The sequence below is a fragment of the Coptis chinensis genome, chromosome 2, assembly GCF_015680905.1.
Source record: "Coptis chinensis isolate HL-2020 chromosome 2, ASM1568090v1, whole genome shotgun sequence".
NCBI classification, from domain to species: domain Eukaryota; kingdom Viridiplantae; phylum Streptophyta; class Magnoliopsida; order Ranunculales; family Ranunculaceae; genus Coptis; species Coptis chinensis.
The window spans coordinates 65519234-65541638 of NC_141457.1; the positions used below are offsets into that span (position 1 = coordinate 65519234).

The following is a 22405-nucleotide window of genomic DNA, read 5'->3' on the forward strand; positions in this document are numbered from 1 at the left end:
TATTCTAGGTACTTTAGAAAGTGTCAGTGCACTCTTGTCAAACATGGAGGCCATAACCTGTGGCATTGAGGGTACTGTGGATGATTTGAAGGTATCGGTTTATGAAGCCTGACTTTTAGAAAGTCATTCAAATTTTCAAAACAAACAGAGAATCAGTCTTCAGGTGTGACGAGGGAGGTGAATATAAGAGTCACTTATTTCAAAAAGAATTACAACAATGTGGTTTAACATTACAATTGTCCCTAGACCCTCAGTAAAATTGAACTGTTGGGAGAAAACATAGACATGGGTGGATATTGTTAGGACAGTTGGTGCTCAAAGCAATATCCAACCAAAGTTTAAGTGGATATCTTCCAAACTGCAGTGTTTTAAGGAGTCTATCTTTCCTCTCCAGAAAATATTTCAAAACGAGTAGCTAAGCTTTTCTTAAAGCCTACGGTTGTTCTTCATCTCCTTGCATTAAACCGTATACCAAAACTATTAACTCCACCCGGAAACAAAGATTGCATTTTCTTAGAATATAGTTGGATCATAAGGCATACAATTGTCTTGTTGGAATCATATACACTATCAGACACGTCATATTAAATAAAAAAATCAGTTTTCTTTAAAATCATACTATTTACCACAAAACCATCGTGTGTTATTGTCCCTAATAACATTCCATGTTCTAATAATCTTATCACCAATAATCAAGTGCCAAATGCACAACACTTGAGTGTATATGTATTGCCGTTGATAAATCAACAATAAGTGTTTGACTGCTGGTATATATTTCCCCTTAGAAGAACATCCTAAGAGCTGAAGCGTTTATGTTTCAAGCATACCACATTTGCCACTAACTCATTGGTGGAAGGGACCGAGTTGGTTTATCTGAATGTATCTCTTGATCGCAACTTCGTTTCCAGATTTGAGGGTCCCCTCAGATACAACGTCAGACGCTTCTTCACCGATAATTCTTTTTCGGTGGAATCCTCCTGCGGCTTCTTTTATCTCAGTAAGTGAGAGTCTTGATGGTAAACTTCTGACAATTTATCGAGTTCTATTGCGTCAATGAGTACTCCTATGGCACCTGATATTCAATTAATTATTTTTCATTAGATGGCAGATAGAATTTGACAAATAAAATTTTCAAATATTATAAATAGATTTCCAACAGACACAACCTGAACCAAAATCCTACGATGACAATGGAGACCAAGAGAAATGTTGCAGCCCCTCCTTACTTGTTTTTCTTTTTTGCTGGGCATGAAAATTTGTATGTATGAGATCAATATCTGCTAAGCAAGTCAAGCATTCATCGTTTTCTTCTTCCCCTCTATCATAGTTTGTTGGCGATGAATGAAACCTGTATGTCTTGAATTGCCAACTCTGTAGAAGATGATGCACAGAACCCAATTGTCGATTCGAAGCAGAGAAACCAATGTGCATAAACTAACCCGCACACTCATCATCTTTTTCTTATCTTCATATTCGATCCAAGATGTAATGTACTTCCCACTTTTAAGAACAATCCTCACTGAATTCACTGAATTTGCTTAAACAGACATGGTGTATTTGCATTATATTGAAACTAGTTTTCGAACCCGTTCTATGAACGGGTGTCGTTATATTAAATTATTATGAAAATTATAGTAACTATGTGGGGTTGTGGAGCTATGAGATATGAATATTATATTAGCTTTTACTTAATTTTTTATGTGGATAGCTATGATATATGAATATATGAATATCATATTGGGTTACACTTAATTTTTTATGTGATTCCTATGAATATCATTAATCAGTATATCTCTCACGTTGAAGAAAAAGATGCTGAAGTAACCTTAAGTTGAAATAGCTGTCACGTAATATTGCTTCAATCTAGTTATTAGAGAATTATACTGGGCTACACTATGAATAAATTAAGATTGAGCATTTAGTAATGATTTCTTGCTGTTTAGCAAAAAAGTGTTAATCTTTGAAAGTTTACATCCATTATCAGCTATATTTTTGTGGTTTTATGTAAGGAATTGGGAAATAAGTGATTGTGGACAGAGTACATGTGTAAATTGAAGGTTGCCGGAAACTGTAGGATTTGAGGAGAAATGTTATCCTGGGTTGCATTATCCCACAACTCTTTCGTTGTACATAGAACTTGTTGTTGATTGGACATGATGTCTTTTTCAGTCTTTTAATGTAAATGGTGTAAATTCATAAAATTTTGTAATGGCGAAAAAGTAAGAGAACGCCAAGCGAAACTCCAAGAAGAAATGTTATCACTGCATCTATGTTGTTATTTCTGATTATGTATTAATCTTGTGGGATAACGCGCAGTAGAAGAGACAATAACTTGTTTTCATATTTCACTTTTCAAGTGAATTGAAGCTTTCATTTCCTCTTTCTATGCATGTTTCATTGTTCTTTTCTAGGATAAAATAGAAGATGCTGTAAGGAAACCAACATGAATATTTTGTGCCATGACACTTACCTTATCACCATGCTGAAATCACTGGCCTCACTGTGTTGATGAACTTGGCTTGAGGTTTTATAAGGAATGGTAAATTTATAAGGAAGAGCAGGAATAATCTGATGCATTCTAGGCAAGGGTTACCTCCTTGTGCATTCTAAACACAATTTTTGGTAGTTCGATATACTTTACTTCTATCTCTCTGCTTGCTTATATATGTTTGCCTATGGAGCAAAGAATTACGCATTACTCGTTGTCATTTGCCAACAGGGCATAATTTTGCACTTGGGAGCAGCATTACTATTCTCCTTTCTATATTGGTACTCGAGTACAATCTTGCAAGCATTGGGCCTAAGCAGATATAGCTGATAAAACCCAGATATTTGCGCGCGGCATGCTCCCTCAACTCTATGCTTCTGCTATGAATTTGGCAATGTAGAGGTTTCTTCAAGCACAGAACACCCCTTAGCTTACTGATTACATAGCTACTGGGATTTTTTTTCTTGCATTTGCTTCTCACTTGTCTATGAACTTTGAAATGGGCTTTGAAATGGGTTATGATATATTGATTTGGTATCTGCTTACTTTCAATTTCGTTATGTTATACGAAACAGAAAAATGAGTTGTAACAACGCACAAAGAAATCATATAGAAAATTGTTTGATTTAAAAATTACTAAAGATATGATTTCATATATGTTAAAATGTCTGATAAGTCATCTCATTTCCAAGATTTAACAAATAATTAAGTAGAGAGAATCATAATTCTACCATTCCCTCTTTATAATTGCCTTTAGATAATCAATATCTTCTTTCAGACTCATAATTTTTTCTTTCTGAATTTGTATGCACTGATTTCTAAGCGTGTCATTCTTTTATGCAATGTCAAGTTTGTTGCAAATTTCTTCTATTTCTTCGTAGTTATAGTCTACTACTTCAAAGCCTATCTCACTGCGCAAAAAATCAATTGCTTTCTTTGATGCTGAATTTTCTGAATCTTCTCGAGTTGTTAAGTTTCCTTCGAATTGGTGATTGTCTTTGATGTTAAAGATTGGAATGTCAATTGATATTTGACATCTGTATTGATTTTCTCCCAATATTTTGTTGCAAAATTCTGGGTCGTCTATCTTTAATATTTTGGTGCAGTGCATTAGCATATCTTTGAATTTTAGAGGGATAAGTTTCCGAAATTGGATTCGCTGCATCAATTTATTGTTAGTAAAACACTTGAAAATTACAATTAACCAAACAAAATATGAATGTTGAATTTGTTTACCTTTTTATTGAATTTGTTGAGACTCGAGTACCGTTCTTTATTCTATTTGATCATGAGTTTGGTATTGTCTAAAATAATACTTATAGTATCTGTACTGAATATTCTGCGACGTGCTTCAATTCTTCTAACCTAAACTTTTAAAAGTTAGTGATATATAACATATGAAAAATCATATTAAATAAAAAACTTGCCTTTGTTCGCTGTTTGATATTCATTGATTTCTTGAGGAATTCGATTCTTTTTTGTTGTTCTTTAATGAACTTTCGCTTGATTTTCAACTCCTTGAAGTTGTAGTAAACAATTTCGAATTTATTAACTTTTTGTGTAAATTCAATTACCCGTCTTGCTGCAGTGTTTTCAAACTCTTCAAGGGAATTTGATGGTACTCCTTTAAAACTTATGATTTCAGACGCACCTTCCACACCAACTACATCATTTCTCACCCTGACGCTTGCATTGTACATTCCGTTATGAAATGAACTTTCATAAAAAGGTTGATCCAGATTTAGGTCTTTCATTATTTATTCCAGCATGGGTTTGAATGACACTTCAATCCCTCTTGAATACTACTTTGGCTTCATCTCTATAGTTATCCTTTTCTATTTTTTTATATAAGATAGCCAAGAAAAAGTGTTATGTTCACACTGTAGAAAGTAGAAGATTATTTTTTTAATTGAAAGAACTAAATGTAGCAATACACATTATGAACTAAGTGTAGATCCATATTGAGAACAATATATCAACCTATTAGACATGATATGGAAGAATTGAAAAAATTTGATAGGCAATATTGGAATACTTGATTTGATTCATGCATTGATAAGACTACTTTGCCTTATGGATGTGGCATTTGGAGTAAAAATGAATGGGTGACCATATTGTTAGTGCATTTGAAGGTAATTCTAATTTATTTTGGGCTTTGTTGAAAGGTATATATTGCAAAGAAACATTGGTATAAATGACTTATTGGTTAAACATTGTGGAATTAGTGATACTGGTAGTTTAAAGATTTGGGTATGTCTGTTTTATTTTTTGCTTTTTGCGTTGTCGCTGGTATTCTTTCCATTGTGTTTTTACTTATGGACAGAATATCGATGGTGCAATTGGGTCAACCTATTGCGAATGGTGCTTTTGTTTTGAGTCTTGATAGGAGATTACGGCTGAGTTGCCTATTTATCTTGTGAATTATTTGAATTATTTGAGGCTGGAAGGGCAGAAAACAGGTGTGATCAAAATTTTGCAACAGTTTGATTGGAAAGTACCGGATTGGATTCATATGTGTAAGGAATTATGACTTGTTGATAGGATGCCTAGGCTTGTGGTGGTTAGTACTGGTCACGGGCTGAAATTCACAGTCTAAAAGCATACAACTATCTGTTCAAATATTTATATTGAATTCATGGATTAAAATAACACATGTTAACTAATATTATTAAAAAATCTAATAAGATTGAAAAAAAATTTATTGTAATGTGTACCTTTTCTTTGTAGTAGTTATGAATTATTGTTTATGATGATAAGTTTTCTTAAAATTATATTACTTGAGGCATTGTTGTGCTGTATTTATAGGTTTAGGCTTCCCTATGTGATTAGAAGTTTAGTTTGTGTATTATTCTAACTTCATATTCATATGTATCTATAATTGTTCTATTCTCCTAAGGTCCAAATATAGTTTTGTGTACTTATTAAGTTGGGCTTCAAGCCCATTATATTTTTCGCGAATTGCACGTGGCTTCAAGGCTTCAAGTAAACAGTGATGTGTCTTTTACTTTTGACACTTTTCCTAAATTAATTCAACTTCATTTCCTCCGAGTTATTTCCCGCCAAATTGGAAATGAACAATAAACCCCAATAAAGTATAAAGTATCTGAGTCATAGAAGTTGAAAGAATAAAGTATCCGATTCATCGAATGTTTTGATCGATTACCTACCAAAAAATCCGTTTGATTGCGAATTCTTTTCCAATGCTTGGAATTTGTTATCTGAGTAACAATTACAACAGTTACAGGTATTATTTCTTCTCTAATCGTTATTACCCTTTATTTATTTATTTTTATTGTTATATAAATATCAAAAATTTGCAATGTCTTTCTGATTCATCCAAGGGCAATATTTGCCAAGTAGAATTTCCTTCCAAAGACCGTAATTAGTATCCAGTACTGCTTGGCCGCTAGCCTTGACTTGCCCTGAAACCATTCCTGATATGCAGACCTCCTGCATCTCTCGGTTGAATGATTTCTTCCCAAACGTGGCCGACTTCCCATCCTGAGTCATTTACTGATCATCTTATTTCATTCTTCTGGCCTTTGGGAATCGCGATAAAATTCCCAAATAGTATGTAAGCTGGATGATCACATCTGTCGTTAGCAACACAGAGATATCATGCATATGAAGAAAAACTGGGTCCTCCATCTAGAAAAGAGCTAGGAGAACATATCCCCTAACGACTCCCTCAATCTTCATTAGAATCAGGAAGCTCATTGAGATCAAAGTTCGGTCTGTCTGTTTTGGTTCAGTTGATGTCACAACCGAGCTAGTAGGGATGGGAGTCTCGGACACTGCTGTCTGACTCGGATCAACTACCTGTGTTGTCATCGCCCAAGTAGTAGTGGTGTGACTTTCGAACACCGTTGGTGAAGGCCGGAGACTTCTTTTGTGACCTCCAAGAGCTTGTCCTATATCGAATGACTTGCCACACACTTTGCACTGGTGACTGCCCTCTCCCTTTGAGTCACCCACTTGTGTCACTTCTGTTGATGGTTCATTAGCTCTTGCAGAAATTTCAATATGAGTTATCTCTGAGCAATCCTTGCTTCTCTTGTTATGGCTAGACACATGACCACCCAAGGCTTGGTGAGAAGGGAAGGACTTGTGGCATTTGACACGTGACCGCCCAACTGCTTCTGGATTTGATGTCGTCTTTTGCTTGCATGAGACATCACCAGCATAGAACACATTCACCTGTTTCCGATTCTCAATCCCAGTTCTAAACCTTTCAGTGGTTACTACTTCTGCTAACGTCCCCTCTTTCTTCGGAGGTACAAAACTGAATTGTCGTTGACTACTACCATGCTCCTTGGTGGAAGACCTCTCCTCCGCCTTTTTCATTTATCTTCTGCTTCTTGAAAGCAAAATTACTAAAATTTACCTTCCTTTCTACAAAGGACAACCATCTATCTGTTGGTATATCTAATCTCAACAATAAGTGAATCTTTATTCGAATTTTATTCCACCCAGTCTTTTTTCTTGAACTCCTTAGTTTGGATGGGGATTCCAAGGTGCTGGATCGGTTCCTTAGAGTAAAAAATGAGCTTGCAGAACTTTATAGTTTCCTCTGAGTTGTGGGATAAAACCTTGCGTTGTAGTTTCTTATTGATTTTGACCGCTTTACAGGAAAAGGTTTATAGCCTAAAGAACCTAGCCCTCCCAGTTTCTCTTCTTCCATGAGAATTATGTTATCCGCGCAGTTTTCTATTCGGCGGTCGTGGTTAATTGCTTGAACATTTCACACCTCTTGATTGGCCTAGGCTTATACCCTGTTTCAGATACTTTCTAATATAATCTGTGATAAGAATGAATGCCTCTGACAACATAGGAAGGATTCCTTCAATTTTTGGGACTTGAGTGTATATTATTTTGTTTGTGTATATAGGCCAGGCTATATTGGCACCCCTATATGACTTCCTGAGTTGAATTCTTACACTGAAGCATACGACACAATATACAATTTTTTCCCAAGCATTTTAAGGAGTTTCTCTTAATCAATTTTGCGAGCTGATCATTTCCTCTATATTCCTCTAAAATTGATGTGGTTGAGGGAGAGTGATATACATATAAAGTTCCTCCGTGTCATCCCTAATACTTGGAAAGACTTGTATAGCACATGCGCATATTTGCAACTAATTTCAAATATCTTTTGTCTGTGTTTTCTCAATCCAAGTTTATTAAGTATTTCTCATTTTTGGTCAAAGCTATTGTAATAAGGATGCTTTCTAGCTTAAACCTTGTTTCATCTGATGCAGCTAGCTGCTCTAGCAGGAGATTTCCTGCTTTCTAGAGCTTGTGTAGCACTTGCTTCATTGAAAAATACAGAGGCAAGGTTCTTTTCTCTTCCTAATATGTCTATATACATTCTCAGTAGTTGTCAATCCTTCCCATATTAAATATTTACCGGTATGAATTCTTTGCGCTTACGAAAATTTCTAAATGGTTTGTCGCACTTAGTTGGTCCAGATAGGGGACATCCTGTTGAAGGCTCCAATAATACCACTGTTTTTATGATTTTTTTTTTTTTTTTTTTTTTCCTGTTTAAAAGATTTGCGACATCCTGCTGAAGACTCCTAGTCCTGTCTAATGGGCATGCATTGACCGCTTAGGGAGGGGTGAGCTACCACCACTGTTGTAGCTCACTGTTTTTCTTATGATCTGTTAGTTGGGCTAACTTAGAAAGCAACTTTTTACAAATTGTTCAACTGTTTTTAAAATTTTGTAGTTGGATCCTTATTATTTTGCATCTACAGGTCGTTAGTTTACTTGCTAAAGTTGTGGAGCATCTGGTTACTGGCGAAACCATGCAAATGACAACCACATCTGAGCAACGCTGTAGGTAGGCCAAGCTGTCCCCATAGACTGATGTATTTAGTTGCTTCCTGCATTAAAAGTACAATAATCATAATAAGAAAGTTTCTCATAATTTGGTCCTAGGTGTAGTCAACCATGATGCCTATCTAGTCAGGTTCACCTTCTAATGGGGCCGTGTTCTGTTCCTCTTACCAGTTAGTGACTTCTTAATCATATTCAAGACCATTTTGAGTGGGGAATAGTTATACTCTTCAAACCTACTGTGCCAGTGTGCCCTGCCTCGCAAGTCAGCTGTCGTCCTTGGCAACTTCACAGCTTGGTGCAATGGAACAATTTGGCAATGAGGATGCACTTGTAAGGAGAGGAGTATCACAGTTGGTCAGCTAACTGTTTCCAACGCAGGATAACCTCCTTTTTGAAAACGGATATGCACATTATTTTTTCTGAAACATGCCTTCCTGGCCCATATGCAACAAAATCTTAGGCTGAGTACAAAAGTTCATCAGTCATTACCTAGGCTGAGCATGAGAATATTATTGCACACATTGTCATCTCTCATCTTTTTACTCTTAGCCGTGGTCACACACCTCTAGATTTTTCTTCCAGCCCTGCATTTTGCCAAGTCTGATTGTCATTGGTCAAAGTGAATCGCTTTTCACCACCTTCACTAATCCCCATCTCCACGTAATCCTAAAATTCCAGGCACACAATCTCCACTGAAGGATTACATGTACAGTGATTTGTTTATAGATTGATCAGTATTTGATACATTTGGAAGTTGATTCTATTCTCTATCTTCTATGTGTGGCTTGATGTTGTGGAAGGGGTACTGTTTAATATTCAAGATGTTGGTTTATTTACTAAAATAATAATGATATAATTATTGTTATATTTCATTGAATCCGGGACACATACCTTTCCTGTAGTTCTTAAAATGAAATTTTTGCTTTTGCAGTATGGAGTACTACATGCAAAAGACATACTACAAAAGTATCAATACTGGCTTATGAATATGGACGTAATCTGGTTCGTCTCTGTTGTGTGTCTACAGCTCTACATCCATCTCTCTAGCATACTTTGAAATGAACTGGGTGGCAGGACCAGAATAACCTCATTTCATTGTAGACTCTATAAGCTAGGTATTTCAAATATTTTTAGAGGTTTTGGTCGATGTACTTGGTTTCTAATTGATCATGTATGCAATTAGGTATTTTGTGTTTCTGACTCCAGATGTGTTTCTTGGCAGCAAAGTAAAACGGTATTTTCTGCTGCTGAAGATTTACAAAGCCGATGATATTTTCTTCACTGGTCGTCATATGGCGAGGATTGGGATTCTTGGGCCTTTCATTGTGTTTCGTGGTGGACCTCAACGCTTCGACAGCTTTCCATATCTTTTAGTCTCTTTGTTGGCTGGCACCCAGAGGTCATCAGTTTGTCTTCCCTAAAGCGAAGTTGGACAGTGGTAAATTGGTGTTGAAGGCAAGTGTAATCTGCGGTGGTCATCCATTGAAGTGATCCTTTAGCAAGGTCTCAAAGACAGAAGAAGACTTGGGGATTAAGCGTCTGAAATGCATGGTCATTATGGAAAAACACTTTAGCAAACAAAAGGTTAAGACCTGTGAAAATATCATTGAGAAACTAAGTAAAACCAATAAATGAGAAATAATTGTGACGTGAATGCAAGTGTTTTGGTGGTAAGTAGGTGTGTGTGTGCGTGATTTAATCTCTTTGATTATTCCACTTCTGTTAGTTGCTCACTTGCTCTGCCAGTCACTGTTACAACATGAGACGAAGGTTTTGGACGCGGAAGAAAGGTTCCGTAATAATGAGGAGTACCTATCATGTACATGGGATTCCTATTGCATTCTCCTTAAGCAGCCCAATCTGGACAACTATCTTCTTCATTAGTGCATTCGTCCCTGTCTGATTTCAATGAGATCTTCGTTTTGTCAATAGCCCTTAGGTAGAAGTATTTAGTGGCACACCGAGAAGAGCATTCCCTTTAAGTGGTTTGATGGCATAATCTGTCCTTGCACACTCAGACCATGTATCTTCCTTCGGTTGGTTGTTTTAGACTGACAGCAGAATATACAGATTGTGCCATTCAGAAATTATAATTGGAATAATAGCCAATAAGTAAATAGTAGTGTTGAGGAATATCCTTCCAATCACATACCTCTGGTTTACGGAAGAGAGTCTCGCCACCATGAGAGACATTTGATAGATACAACACTACTGTTGCCATCAATGACTCGTCAAATCCCAGTCTAGCTTTATCGCCATAGTAAGCAAGACACTCTCTAGTATCTTCATGAACATAATGCATAATTTGCACAGTCTCACTATTCTCTGTAAAGTATACGAACATCTTTTTATATGTACATGTACACGATCAAAGGCAACAACGATATAACAAAATGAAATTGAGGCCTAGAATCTAAAGAGACTGACAAAAGCACAATACCTTTAGGAAGAAAAGTCCACCCAGAAATACGGTCCTCAATCCTTGCTACAATATCATCCTTGACAACAGAATAAAATTAAACGGTCTATGAATAAAAAAATGTGATACTGAAAACGCAAGTGTATAAGAACTTGATAATCCAAGAAGCAAACACTACGTTTAAAAACACAAAACCAATGGAAATATAAGTTCGAATGAATAAGATGTCAAATTGTCTTATACCGTAGTAATTGGTTGTTTCTCTTTAATTTGTCCGTCTATTTTTGAGTATAAGAAGACAAAGTATATTTTTAAGTATTGATTAAAAATGACTAAATAAAGGACCAATCGGCCTAGCACATAGGAGAGAAGATACCAAAATGAAGGTCAATCAAACAATCACTAATTCACTATAGTCCAAGTGAAGTTCTTACAGATAGATATTCATTTGATTACTTCGTGCAAGAGGTGAAAAACTAAATACAGGTAAGCAAGTTCAATTCTCTTGGAATCTAAAGTAGAATTTCAGAATCTAAGATATGAATCCACTATAACAGAAACTACATCGTAATAGGCAGTTAAGACATGACATACCTAGAACTTTCGAAGCAGTGAGACGTTGGGTGGGATCAGTACAGAGCATTCCAGTGATCAAGTCCTTGGCGGATGCAGATATGTGATCAGATGGAAACTGCAAATTGGCAGCCTTGATAGAATCGAAAATCCTCAACTTAGTCTTCCCCCAAAATGGTGGCATCCCACTGAGAAGAATGTAAAGAATAACCCCAGCACTCCAGACATCAGCAGCTTGGTTGTAGCCCCCAGCTAATACCTCAGGGGCTATATAAAATGGACTTCCAACTGTCCCCTGTAGACTTTTCCCTGTTCATAAAAAAACCAAATTGTTTACACCCCTACTACACCTATTATAAGTTCGGGTTGATTCGATTCCCCCGCTTGCATAGTATTGTGTTTAAACTCGACATAACGTGAGCTATGCTAAAGGTTTTTTTGCAGCTAGCTACATTAGGTGATCTATCAAAGCTTCAACCAAGTCGGTCTAACTCCAACATAGTTTTAAAGTTGGTCTAACTCCAACAGAGCTTCAACCAAGAGGAAAATACCTTTGTGTTTTGCCGAAAGGAGAGGCGTTCACGGCAATCCAGAATTGTTCTAGTTCTTGCCGAGCATGCGCTCCTACTGTACATGGCTATCCTGCTCTTACTCTAAGCATACTCGAGCGTGCTGCCACTGTACTTGTCTATCTTGCTCTTGTTTTAAGTGGAACCCAAAGTGCTGCCACTTTACATGGCTATCTTGCTCATGTTCTAGTTGTTGTCGGCCTTATCAGAAAAACAAAACTGGAGGAAAGTTCACTGGGTAATAGATAATGAAAACTACGTGTAGTTCTTATTTGTAGTTAAAAAGACCCATATGAAGCACACAAATCAGCAAAAAATGGATATGAGTTTTGATGATTTACAATCACTTAAGATAAATAAAAGATCCAAGCCTTATAACTTATCAAACAATTGTCCAGCGCCAACTCAAGGAAATCACAAAAGGCATTAAATCTATTCAAAATGAATGATTTAAGTTAGAGTGCTAAGCATTTAAGCGCGTCTATGCACCAATTTGCAGAAATTCCCATGTACTTATGAACAACTTTAACACCTCTTCTCGAAGCCTCACTTACATAAGAACGAAATACAAAAAAAATTTGTTCATAATGTCCTAAAATTGCTGATTTCTCAAGTAAATCAGGCAAGTACTCGGTAAAACTACTTGTGATGCTTAGGCATTAAAACCAACATTCAGGTAAAGAGAAGAGTCCAATGGTGCCACCTCAGGCTAACATGTAATGTGGAAACCAATTCAATAATATATAATAATGACGCGCATACTTTCCTAGACCTAGACACCATAAATCAAACGATTTGGTGTTAAAATGATATGTTTTTTGTATAAAAATATTTGGTAATGGTAGGTTTCCAACTTCTGTAATACCTAAAGAAATCATTCCAAGGCATAGTAAAAAATAAATCGAAGTTGAATAACCTACTGTATAGATATACAAATACTGATAAGAAATTTAAATAAAAACTCACTTATAGGAGTGATGTGCATTCTTTACTAACTGGTTTCGATCTCGCTATCGATAAACAATTAACTAATTGCTTGAATTGTTCGTGTAAGAAGCATCCAATAGCCATTGTCACAGTAATTAATGCTTAATATTCTCCATACTTCTTACCCATTTCAACTATATCTATCCACTTGCAATGTAGGATAAACCTAAAACCATTACCAACATTGATGATGAGCATTGGAAAAGGATTTGGGATAATACAACATTGAGATATGAGATATGCATTTAAAATTTTCACTCATATGAAGGTTTGGGACCTTACCTCATAGAGTGATCTTGCATTACCAAAAATGAAATCAATTGATCCTTGAATGTAACACTGGTAGAGGTAATGTGCTCCACTCGAGTCTAACAAAGTGTTCTATGAACCTACAATGTTAACCTTATAAAACATGGATAGTGTCAGCAGTCTCGTCAGCCTTGTCACCCTTCTTACCTGCCACACAAACACTTTTTGAAATTTTTATTGGGACTTGACTGATGCAAAAAATTATGAGAAATCATAGGCTGAACATGATGAGAAGCTACACAGTTATCCCTTTATCCATTTCCACCAGAATTATATCCGAAATTTGGTGGAGTGGATCGAGGAAACACTGCTAGCTCTTTTGAATGCTAGAAATTTCAGTTCTTTGAAAGGTTTAGAGATTTATCTCACCTTTCTTCTTCTTGCCACCACCTTTCTTCTTGATCTTTGTCCCCAGAGATGGCCTTGCCTTGATTTCTGGGTCATTCGTCACTGTCTTAGTGGGCTGTAACTCCTGCAGAGCATGAGATGTAATCTGATCTGACCCATTTGGCATTAACAACACTGAATTTTATATGGGCAACAAAGTCACCTGAAAGAAGACACAAAAAGCTTCAAGTGTGTTTGAAATGTATAATAGTTGTGCAGAACCATGCTCATCACCTCAATCTATCTTTTCATGCCATCACCTCAATCTATCTTTTCATGCTTACCAGGTTTCTCTTGAAGAACAGGATATGGCTGCAAAAGGCCATGGTTCACACATTCAACCAATCCCAAGCGAGCTCGCTTCTCTTCCAAAGCCCTGATTGGAAATTGCAAAACCTTGGTCAAGGAAAAGAATACAAAAATCAAAACACAGCAAGAATAACTCTACCACAAAATTAATAAGAAGTTTGCTAACCTTGCAATAAATGGCATGATGGGGAATTTCTAACTTATTTCGCTAAAGATAAATTTTGAAGCTTTCATCTTTAAGTGATAGTTCTTGTCAACCGCTCTCTTATATATAGTAGTTTGTTTCTCATCTAAAAGCTTAGGCTGTGACATTACCAACCACCCATGTTTGGCATCGCGGATAAATGCACCTGGTAGTTCCGGGATGTTCACGGTATAGGCATCACCATAAACAGGGTGATTAAATATGCATTTAGCGTTTTTGTTCCTAGGGAAGGAGGCAGAGAAAAAAGGTTTTGGGGGACTTGTGGGGTTTAGAATCTTATTTGCGGGGTATAATTTCTTTTTTCTCTCCTTATTTCCCGCGAGTAGTTTTCCCTCTCCTGATTTCGCGTGAGTAAAGTGGGTACTTAAAATTTTCCTACGTCGACACTCTCATAGAAAAGGAAAAGGGACTGCTATTATATATATATATAAAGATTTCTAAATGTCTTTTGCATTCCGTGTCTTGTTACGCCTGAACACATTACGATCTAATACTGACATCTGTGGCACTTTATAGGTCTTGAACATGAAGCTACATGCATAGAAATTACTGACGCTATGCAAATAGAATGTATTGTTGAAGAAACTGAGATACGGGTGAAAGAAACATGCAATAAAAGTGAAAATCTGCAACCTTTATCTATGTTGCTTAAGCCTAAGACTCTTTCAAACAGATCTCTTCCCTCTACTTATCATATTCTATTCTTCTTTGTTTCATGACAACGTTCCAAGTTCCACGCCCATAGTGGTTATTACTCAACTTTTCTTACTTGACTATCATTTTCCGTACTCCTTACCAGTAGAAAATCATTTACTAAGGAGGCCACAATGTATAAAGACTATTTTTTTTTTTTTTCCCCTATGAAAAGTCACTTCTTGAAATTAGGAAATAAACGTATTCGAAAGATAAAATAGTAAACCTGAAGAGAAACTGACGATTGAGATTAGTAACTTCAATAGTATCCATATCAATAACATGAAGATTAGTAAAGCCAGATAAAGCCAAATCCTTTAAAAGCTCACAACCCAATCCACCAGCACCAACTACTAAAACCTTTGTGTATTCCCCACCTTAAACCCAACTCTAATTGGTACAAACCACACTGGTGCATAAACCCTTGAACAGGACGACATATGACGATTCGAGCTTCTGGCGATTTGTGGGAGGAAGATACGGAACATAGGGTTCCACACGTTGTTTTTAATTTTAGTCGTGGGTTTTTTTTTATTTTTTTTTGGGAACAGTCGTGGGTTTTTGAGGTGGGGTTTCCATTTTAAGTGGGAGACATCTATCGCAGTTTTTTTCTCCACTTTACTTTTTAAGTGGTTCGGCCACTTTTTTCTCCACTTTTTTCTTAATCCACTATTCCATGGCCTCATAGTGAGAATCCCAACGAACAGCGCATACAGTGCAGTTAAAAAGAACAGCTAAAAGTGAGAAACCACCAACGTATATAGGCAAGCTACGAACAGTGTCATCGTTTTTACCAGCTTATTTTGAACAGTGTAGCATCATTTTTCTGAACTTCGGGATTTCTTATTCCTTTTCTACCAGCTAAAGTAGACTTACAGATTCGTTGTGACCAGTCAAAGAATGGACTAAACTTCCATCAGCAGCATTCCAAACACAGATTCTGCAATCTGCATTTAAAAGCACTCCTTAATATAGAAGTACACTCATTATCAAAACACACATACGGAATTAATCATCGACAGCATAATAAAACTTGGAGACAAAAAACCAAAATTAATGCAGCTAAATTGAAACTCTTCTCGGTGTCAAAAGGTAATTAATCTTTTGCAAGAACGTGAAAAATGAGATCATCCCAATACCAAAAGCAAACCAAACCCAGCATTCAAAATTGGAGACAAAAAACCAAAATTAATGCAGCTAAATTGAAACTCTTCTCGGTGTCAAAAGGTAATTAATCTTTTGCAAGAACGTGAAAAATGAGATCATCCCAATACCAAAAGCAAACCAAACCCAGCATTCAAAAATACAACAACAACAACGACAACAAACGCACATGCAAAAAGAAAGAAGGCTTACCAGTAAGAAGGGGTGTGATGGAAGTCTGAGATGTTCAAAGGAGACGAAGTGGTGACTGGTGGAAACTCAAGCTTTGAAGTAGCCAGATAACGTTTTTAGGGTTCTAAAAATCCTTCGTGGCTCGAGACGTTTATAGAATGTTATTGGGGATTTGATGTTTCAGGAGCAAGCGTATGCAGATATGGGATAAAGAAGGTATGTGAATAAAGAAGGTATGTGAATTACGGTGTTTTAAAACGAAACAAAGATTCGGTGGGTTTTGGTTCGGCCACTTTTTTCTCCACTTTTTTCTCAATCCATCCTGATTTCTCGTGAGTAAAAAGGGTACTTAAAATTTGCATACGTGGACACCCTCAGAGAGCAGGAAAAGGGACTGCTATTATATATATATAAAGATTCACTGAATTCACTTTTTCTTATCAAATAAATAGAAAAGGCCAACTGGTTGGCCCCATTTTCGGTGTGTTCCCAGACTTAGACTCCGGCCCAACACCTTTCCGGACTCCAGCCCAACATTCCGGATTCAACCCAACACTCCGGATCCGGCCCAACACCTTTCTGGATTCCGGCCCAACACTTTCCCGAACTCCGACCCAACACTTTTCCGGACTCGGCCCAACACTCCGATCCGGCCCAACACCTTTCCGGACTCGGGCCCAACATTCTGGATTCAACCCAATATGATTCCAGACTTGATCCATATCCTAATGTTTACAGGTGCATCTGACACAGGTTTAATTAGACATGCACATTCTGGTCAACAGAGGACATATAAATAGGAAATAATATCTTATTCAGGAGATAAAGATGAACCAAATCTTTACAAGTTTGAGAGTTAGAGTGGAATCCGGACCTTTCCAATAAGGGAGCCTATTCTCACTTTCAGAACTATACAATCAATACTGCTGAGACTTGATTCCTGTTTCTGGACTTGGGTACGTAGGCACCCATCAAAGGTTTAGTCTCACTTACTCCATTAATCCATCCACTATTCACAACCCTCATTGTGTTTGGGAATTTCTAGTCCAAACATTTGGCACCGTCTGTGTTTTTCAAATCCACACCAATAGCCAGAGCACAAACCAATGACCAACAACAACATCCTGTAGTCTCCCAATGATCTACTCAGCGCAGAATGATTCCTGTCAATGCAACACATACTAATAACATCCCACAAAATGTTGTCCAGGACGTTCTGGAATCTTCATGACATCCACAACATGTTCAACACAATCCGGATAAACTCCAAGCAGAGATACTGAGGCTTACTAAAGAGAATGAAAGACTCCGAAATGCTAGGGGGAAAAGGCCTAGGATTCCCTCTCTAGATAGTTCTGAACAACATTCATCAACACCAAGAAGGAATCATAATGCTACTGGTGATAGACAAGAACCAGTTCCTCCATCACAATCCAATGTATGGGACATACTAGGCTCTGAATCTCATCATTCAACCAGAAGGACAGGCTCCGGACATGGAGTCCGGACTCCTGAAAACTCCCCATCTCATCATTCTGGATGGAGAAATTTTGATCTACGTGGTCATTGACATTGAGTTTTGACTCCACCCCCATATGTTCACAGATATGATCGGCGTGAACATTCACCTAGACACAACTTCCAGGAAGAATATAATGCTCGACTTGATCGAAGGACTGTAGAAGATATTGTAGCAAGAGCAATCATAGGAAAAAGTACTCGCAATGACCAAATCAGAGACTTAACAGTAGTGGGTTTCCATAATTAATTATCCATTTTTAGATTACATTCGTAACTATTGTCGCCTTAGGAACTTCAAGAAGCCAGACTTAGAAATGTATGATGAAGAGAATGGAGATCCATACACTCATCTGTAGTAAAAAAAAGTCTCAAATGGCTATGGAAAATGATGATGCATTGCTCTGTAAGTTTTTTCCAGCCACTCTCATAGGTGATGCTTTAGTATGGTTTAACTCTCTTCGTTCCAGATTGATTAGAAATTTTCCTGAATTAGCTAAAAAGTTTGTTGATCACTACCAGTATAATTGTGAGCTTAAACAGGACTCTACTGACTTATTTAATCTCACAAAAAACTTTGGAGAATCTATCAGAGATTTTCAAAAAAGGTTTCAAACTTTCACTACTACATAAAGGCACATTAACCACGGTATGCAAAATTGTATATACCACTGTATTTCCAATAACAGTGGGAAATTGACTTATACCACGGTACAATTAGCTTATCTAGTTTTGGTACAAATATATTCCACTGTTTCCGTGAAACAGTGGGATATAAGATGCCCATATACAACAAATTCGGCTAATTTCTTTTTCGGTGTTGGAATATCCCACTGCTTTGTCAAAATGGTGGTTTATACTTTTTCTGAAATTGGGTAAACCGTGGGAAAATCAGTCTAGTCATTTTAGCGAAAGTAGCGAAACCAACCCCACTTGCACAGAAGAATAAAAAAGGAAAAGTCGAAACCGTCGAGCGCCCTAAAACTCTGCCACTCACTTGGGGTTCACGACAACGTTTTAAAATTAGTGTTGTTCTTCGTCAAGGAAAAACGATATTGGAGGTTAGCTCGTACTCGGTTCTTCGTTCTTCAAAAACTTTGTTTTTCAATTATTGGGTATTTCAGTATAAATATTCAGACTTTTGTGTTTTTCCAATTTTCGATTATTAGGGTTTCTACTCTATTGCCTCTCTTGGGTTATTTGATATTTTGTTTAGTAAATTGTTCAAAGGGTTTTTTTGGATTGCATAATGACATTATATTCAAAAATGGTTTCCCTCATTAAGGATGATGTAAACTAAATTTTTAAATTTTAACCAGGGAAGAAAGGGGTAAACATAAGGCGTTAAAGCCATGCACAAGTGTAGATGCCTATAGTCTAATACTAGTCTACGAACTAGCACCATATGAGCTTGTTCAATTGGTGAGTTTTTCTCAGTTCGTGTTTTAATTCACTTCATCTAGTAAGGGTTAGTTTCTCGTTTCCAAGTTCATATTTGTTTTTTCTTTTTAATTCTCTATATATCTCAATTACTCGGGTCTATCTCGTGAAAAATGGAGTGACAACTGATTTTTAATTATGATTCTAATAAAGGAATGGGGAATGATAATAATAAGGTGGATGAGAATTGTAAGAATGGCAGTGGAAATAATTCGAAAGAGAATATTACTATCACTGGTGGTGGAGATCAGAAGGGGAATAAAAAGGGGCCTCCTAAGAATATGATGGCTAAAAGGTGCCATAGGAAGAAGCTTAGTAATAGACTTTACATGTTGAGGTCTATTGTGCCCAACTTCAGCAAGGTGAATTTCTCTAGGATTCTTACTTTTATAGTCATTAATTTTTAATTAGTATCACTATTGTTTTTCTGAATGGTATGTAATTTGTATTACATATTTAAGTTTGATGCTTAAAACAGTTTTCAGTTTTTAAAACTAGTGCATTTGATCTTGTACCAAATGGTTTATTAGCATAGCTGTTTAATTTACAAGCATATACCTTCATCATTTTACCAAAGATTGCTTAGTCAAGCCTACACATGAAGGAGAAATAGATATCAAGGAATACTGAGTGTAGTTAAGAACTCAATTACTCAAGTGAGTTAATCAAAGTTGTATCTTGACTCGGTTACTATTCAACTTGAGTATGATAAAGGCGGTCATATTTTTTGTATATCGTCTCTGTAAAGTGCGAACCACATACTTTCAAAGTTTGTCTGCGTCCATTACTGATTTGATAGGCAGTATTTTACACATGGAAATATGAGTTGTTGCTGAGCACAAGCCACTATTTTGGTTGCTTTGCATCACCAATTTTTTTGTTTTGAGTTTGACAATATGATTATGACTGTGGTTTTAATGATTTTGCATTTCGAACAGATGGATAGAGCTTCTATACTTGGGGATGTGATTGAGTACTTGAAGGAGCTTCTGTAGAGGATTAATGACATTCACAACGAGCTAGAATCTACACCTCCTGGATCTTCATTTCCTCCTAGTACAAGTTTCCACCCCTTGACACCGACTCCACCTACTTTACCCTACCGTGTCAAGGAGGAACTTTGCTCGAGTTCATTCCCGAGCCTGAATAATCAACCTGCAAGGTAATAATCCTGCTCATGTAGTGGAATTGCTCAATTGCATTTTTAGTTGAAGTCCTGGTTCTCAATTTAAGCAAGTGGAAATGACAAATTGGTGAATGCTTGAATTGCTTTCGTTAGCTACATTTATCCATCTTATTCCATTTTACGTCTATCTTTAGATGATAAAGATAATTTAGTTGAGTCTGAAACTCATAACTATGATCCGTTAATATTAATCCTCATTCCAGTGTGAAGTGAACTTTCTGTTTTATGCAGTTATTTATTTTCTTATTCATATATGACAAATTCCATTGCTCTAAAATCATCAATATTACAGCATAAGTACAATTTGTTAGGTTCCCCTCTTTAGTTGTTTCAGTTGATTTTCTTATGTTTTTTCTGCCAATAAAATTTATATTTGCATCACTTGTTGAAACCTCATTGATCACTCATTATTAATTGATTATACGATAGAAATTAAATCTTAGTCATAAATATTTTCTTTCTTTGCACTTTTCAAATGGAAGTTAGGTAGAGAAGGGAGGGTTGTCAACTTCCGCATGTTTTGCTCCCGGAGTACAAAATTAAAAACTAAAATGCATTGCTGTGCTTACGCCCCACTACTATGTAGTTATTCTAGTTTAATTTAATTAGATGTTTAGCTTCTATTTTATTTTATTTGTTTTTATGCTTGTAATCATTTTAATTTATTTTACGTTTTGTTGTATCCATCTTAGGCACATTGTTTCTAGCATTAATATGACTTAGGAATTTAGTCCTACTTATAACTTATAAAAAAAATATGTGTGAAATGGTGCAGGACTCTGTGAAGGTTTTCGATAAGATACTGTCAAGTTGGTTGAGGAACAACACCTTGATCACTTCCTGGAGGTGAGCTTGTTTGTTCTTCCACTAATTTGACTTTGAGTAGTATCCTGACACAAGCAAGTTACTTTTATGGATTGGAAAAGTAAGTGTAAGCCGTGTTCACTTTGTTTTGTTTTTGTTATGTGTGTGTGTGCACGTGTCTATGTGTTGTTAGACACTTACACCAATCGTGGTTATATTTGCGAGTGCCAAATGAAGTATATGCAATTGGTACAACCAAATTAATTGGATTAGATAGTATCGATTTTTTCTCTATGATTGTAAAATATGATTTGAAGGAGTGTGTCGCATAAGTGATTTCTTAATTCCCGATGTGGTGGCTCTTAAGCAATTTTTTGTATTAGGTAGTAGCTTATTAGACATCTAAGGATATTAGTAATCGTTCGGTTTTGGTCATTGGCTTGGGTATTACATACTGAAGTTTATGAGGGAAATAATGGAAGCTTTATTTGATATTTTTTTTGAAAATAAGGTCTAAGTTGTCATATCATACACTTTAGCATTATATATATATTTTTTATGGTAATCTTCTTTATTAAGTTATTACCTCTTGATCATTGATCGTACAGATGACAAACTTAAACACACAAAATACCTACACAGAAGATAAACTTGATGTTGTTCGACTTGAAATTAATACTGAAGTTTATCTAGCATGGTGTCTAGGTTCGAGCTAGCCATGGTGTCTTCGCTGGCTAGGTTCGAGGTTAAGGTTTGGGGATTGATCTTAGCATTTGCATATTGGTGTTTCCAAAGTCTTTGAGGAGGAACAAATATATTACTTTTTTGATATTTTCGAAGGAACAAGTAGTCATTATTTTGATTTTATAAATGGAACAAGTAGAATTGGATGGTTTTCTTTATTGATGCGGAAAAGTTATCAAATTCTTTTAGCAATACATTGTCGCGTGTTGGATTTCTAAATTTGTTTTTTTTTTTCGTCTATTGCACAATAAACAACGTGCTTTTTTAAATCAGTGTGGATATGGTGAAATGGGCAGGTTGTTAATAATTTTGCAGGTTGAATATGATGAAATTAAAAAAATCAGGGGATTTTTTTTAAAAAAAAAAAAAAGGTATAAACCACGGTTTTATAAGAACTGTGGTTAAAGAATATTATATAACCCACGGTGTTAATCAAACCGTGATAATTATTGTCACTATTTCCCACGGGCACCCTTAAAATAAAGTCTAGTAAAGCATATTAACCACGGTTTTTGAGGACATATACCACAGTTTTATCCAAAACCATAATAAATAAGAGATACTTAATACCACGACTTTGTTAGAAGTATTTGTCACA

The 22405-nt window shown here is 36.3% G+C and overlaps 1 long non-coding RNA gene and 1 pseudogene across 2 annotated transcripts; one reads left to right on the plus strand and one right to left on the minus strand.

Annotated features, from left to right (window-relative positions):
• Window positions 1-280: 280 nt before the first annotated feature.
• On the plus strand, window positions 281-21407 carry LOC147517212 (uncharacterized). The gene is made up of 3 exons (XR_015213820.1): window positions 281-997; window positions 20012-20235; window positions 21035-21407. It is a non-coding gene; the product is annotated as an uncharacterized LOC147517212 (long non-coding RNA).
• Window positions 9899-14910, minus strand: LOC147517213 (ERBB-3 BINDING PROTEIN 1-like; annotated as a pseudogene). The gene is made up of 8 exons (XR_015211389.1): window positions 14049-14910; window positions 13858-13949; window positions 13556-13736; window positions 11873-13333; window positions 11343-11630; window positions 10770-10827; window positions 10482-10654; window positions 9899-10380 (listed from the first exon to the last, which is right to left on the minus strand). The product of XR_015211389.1 is annotated as an ERBB-3 BINDING PROTEIN 1-like (transcript).
• Window positions 21408-22405: the final 998 nt, after the last annotated feature.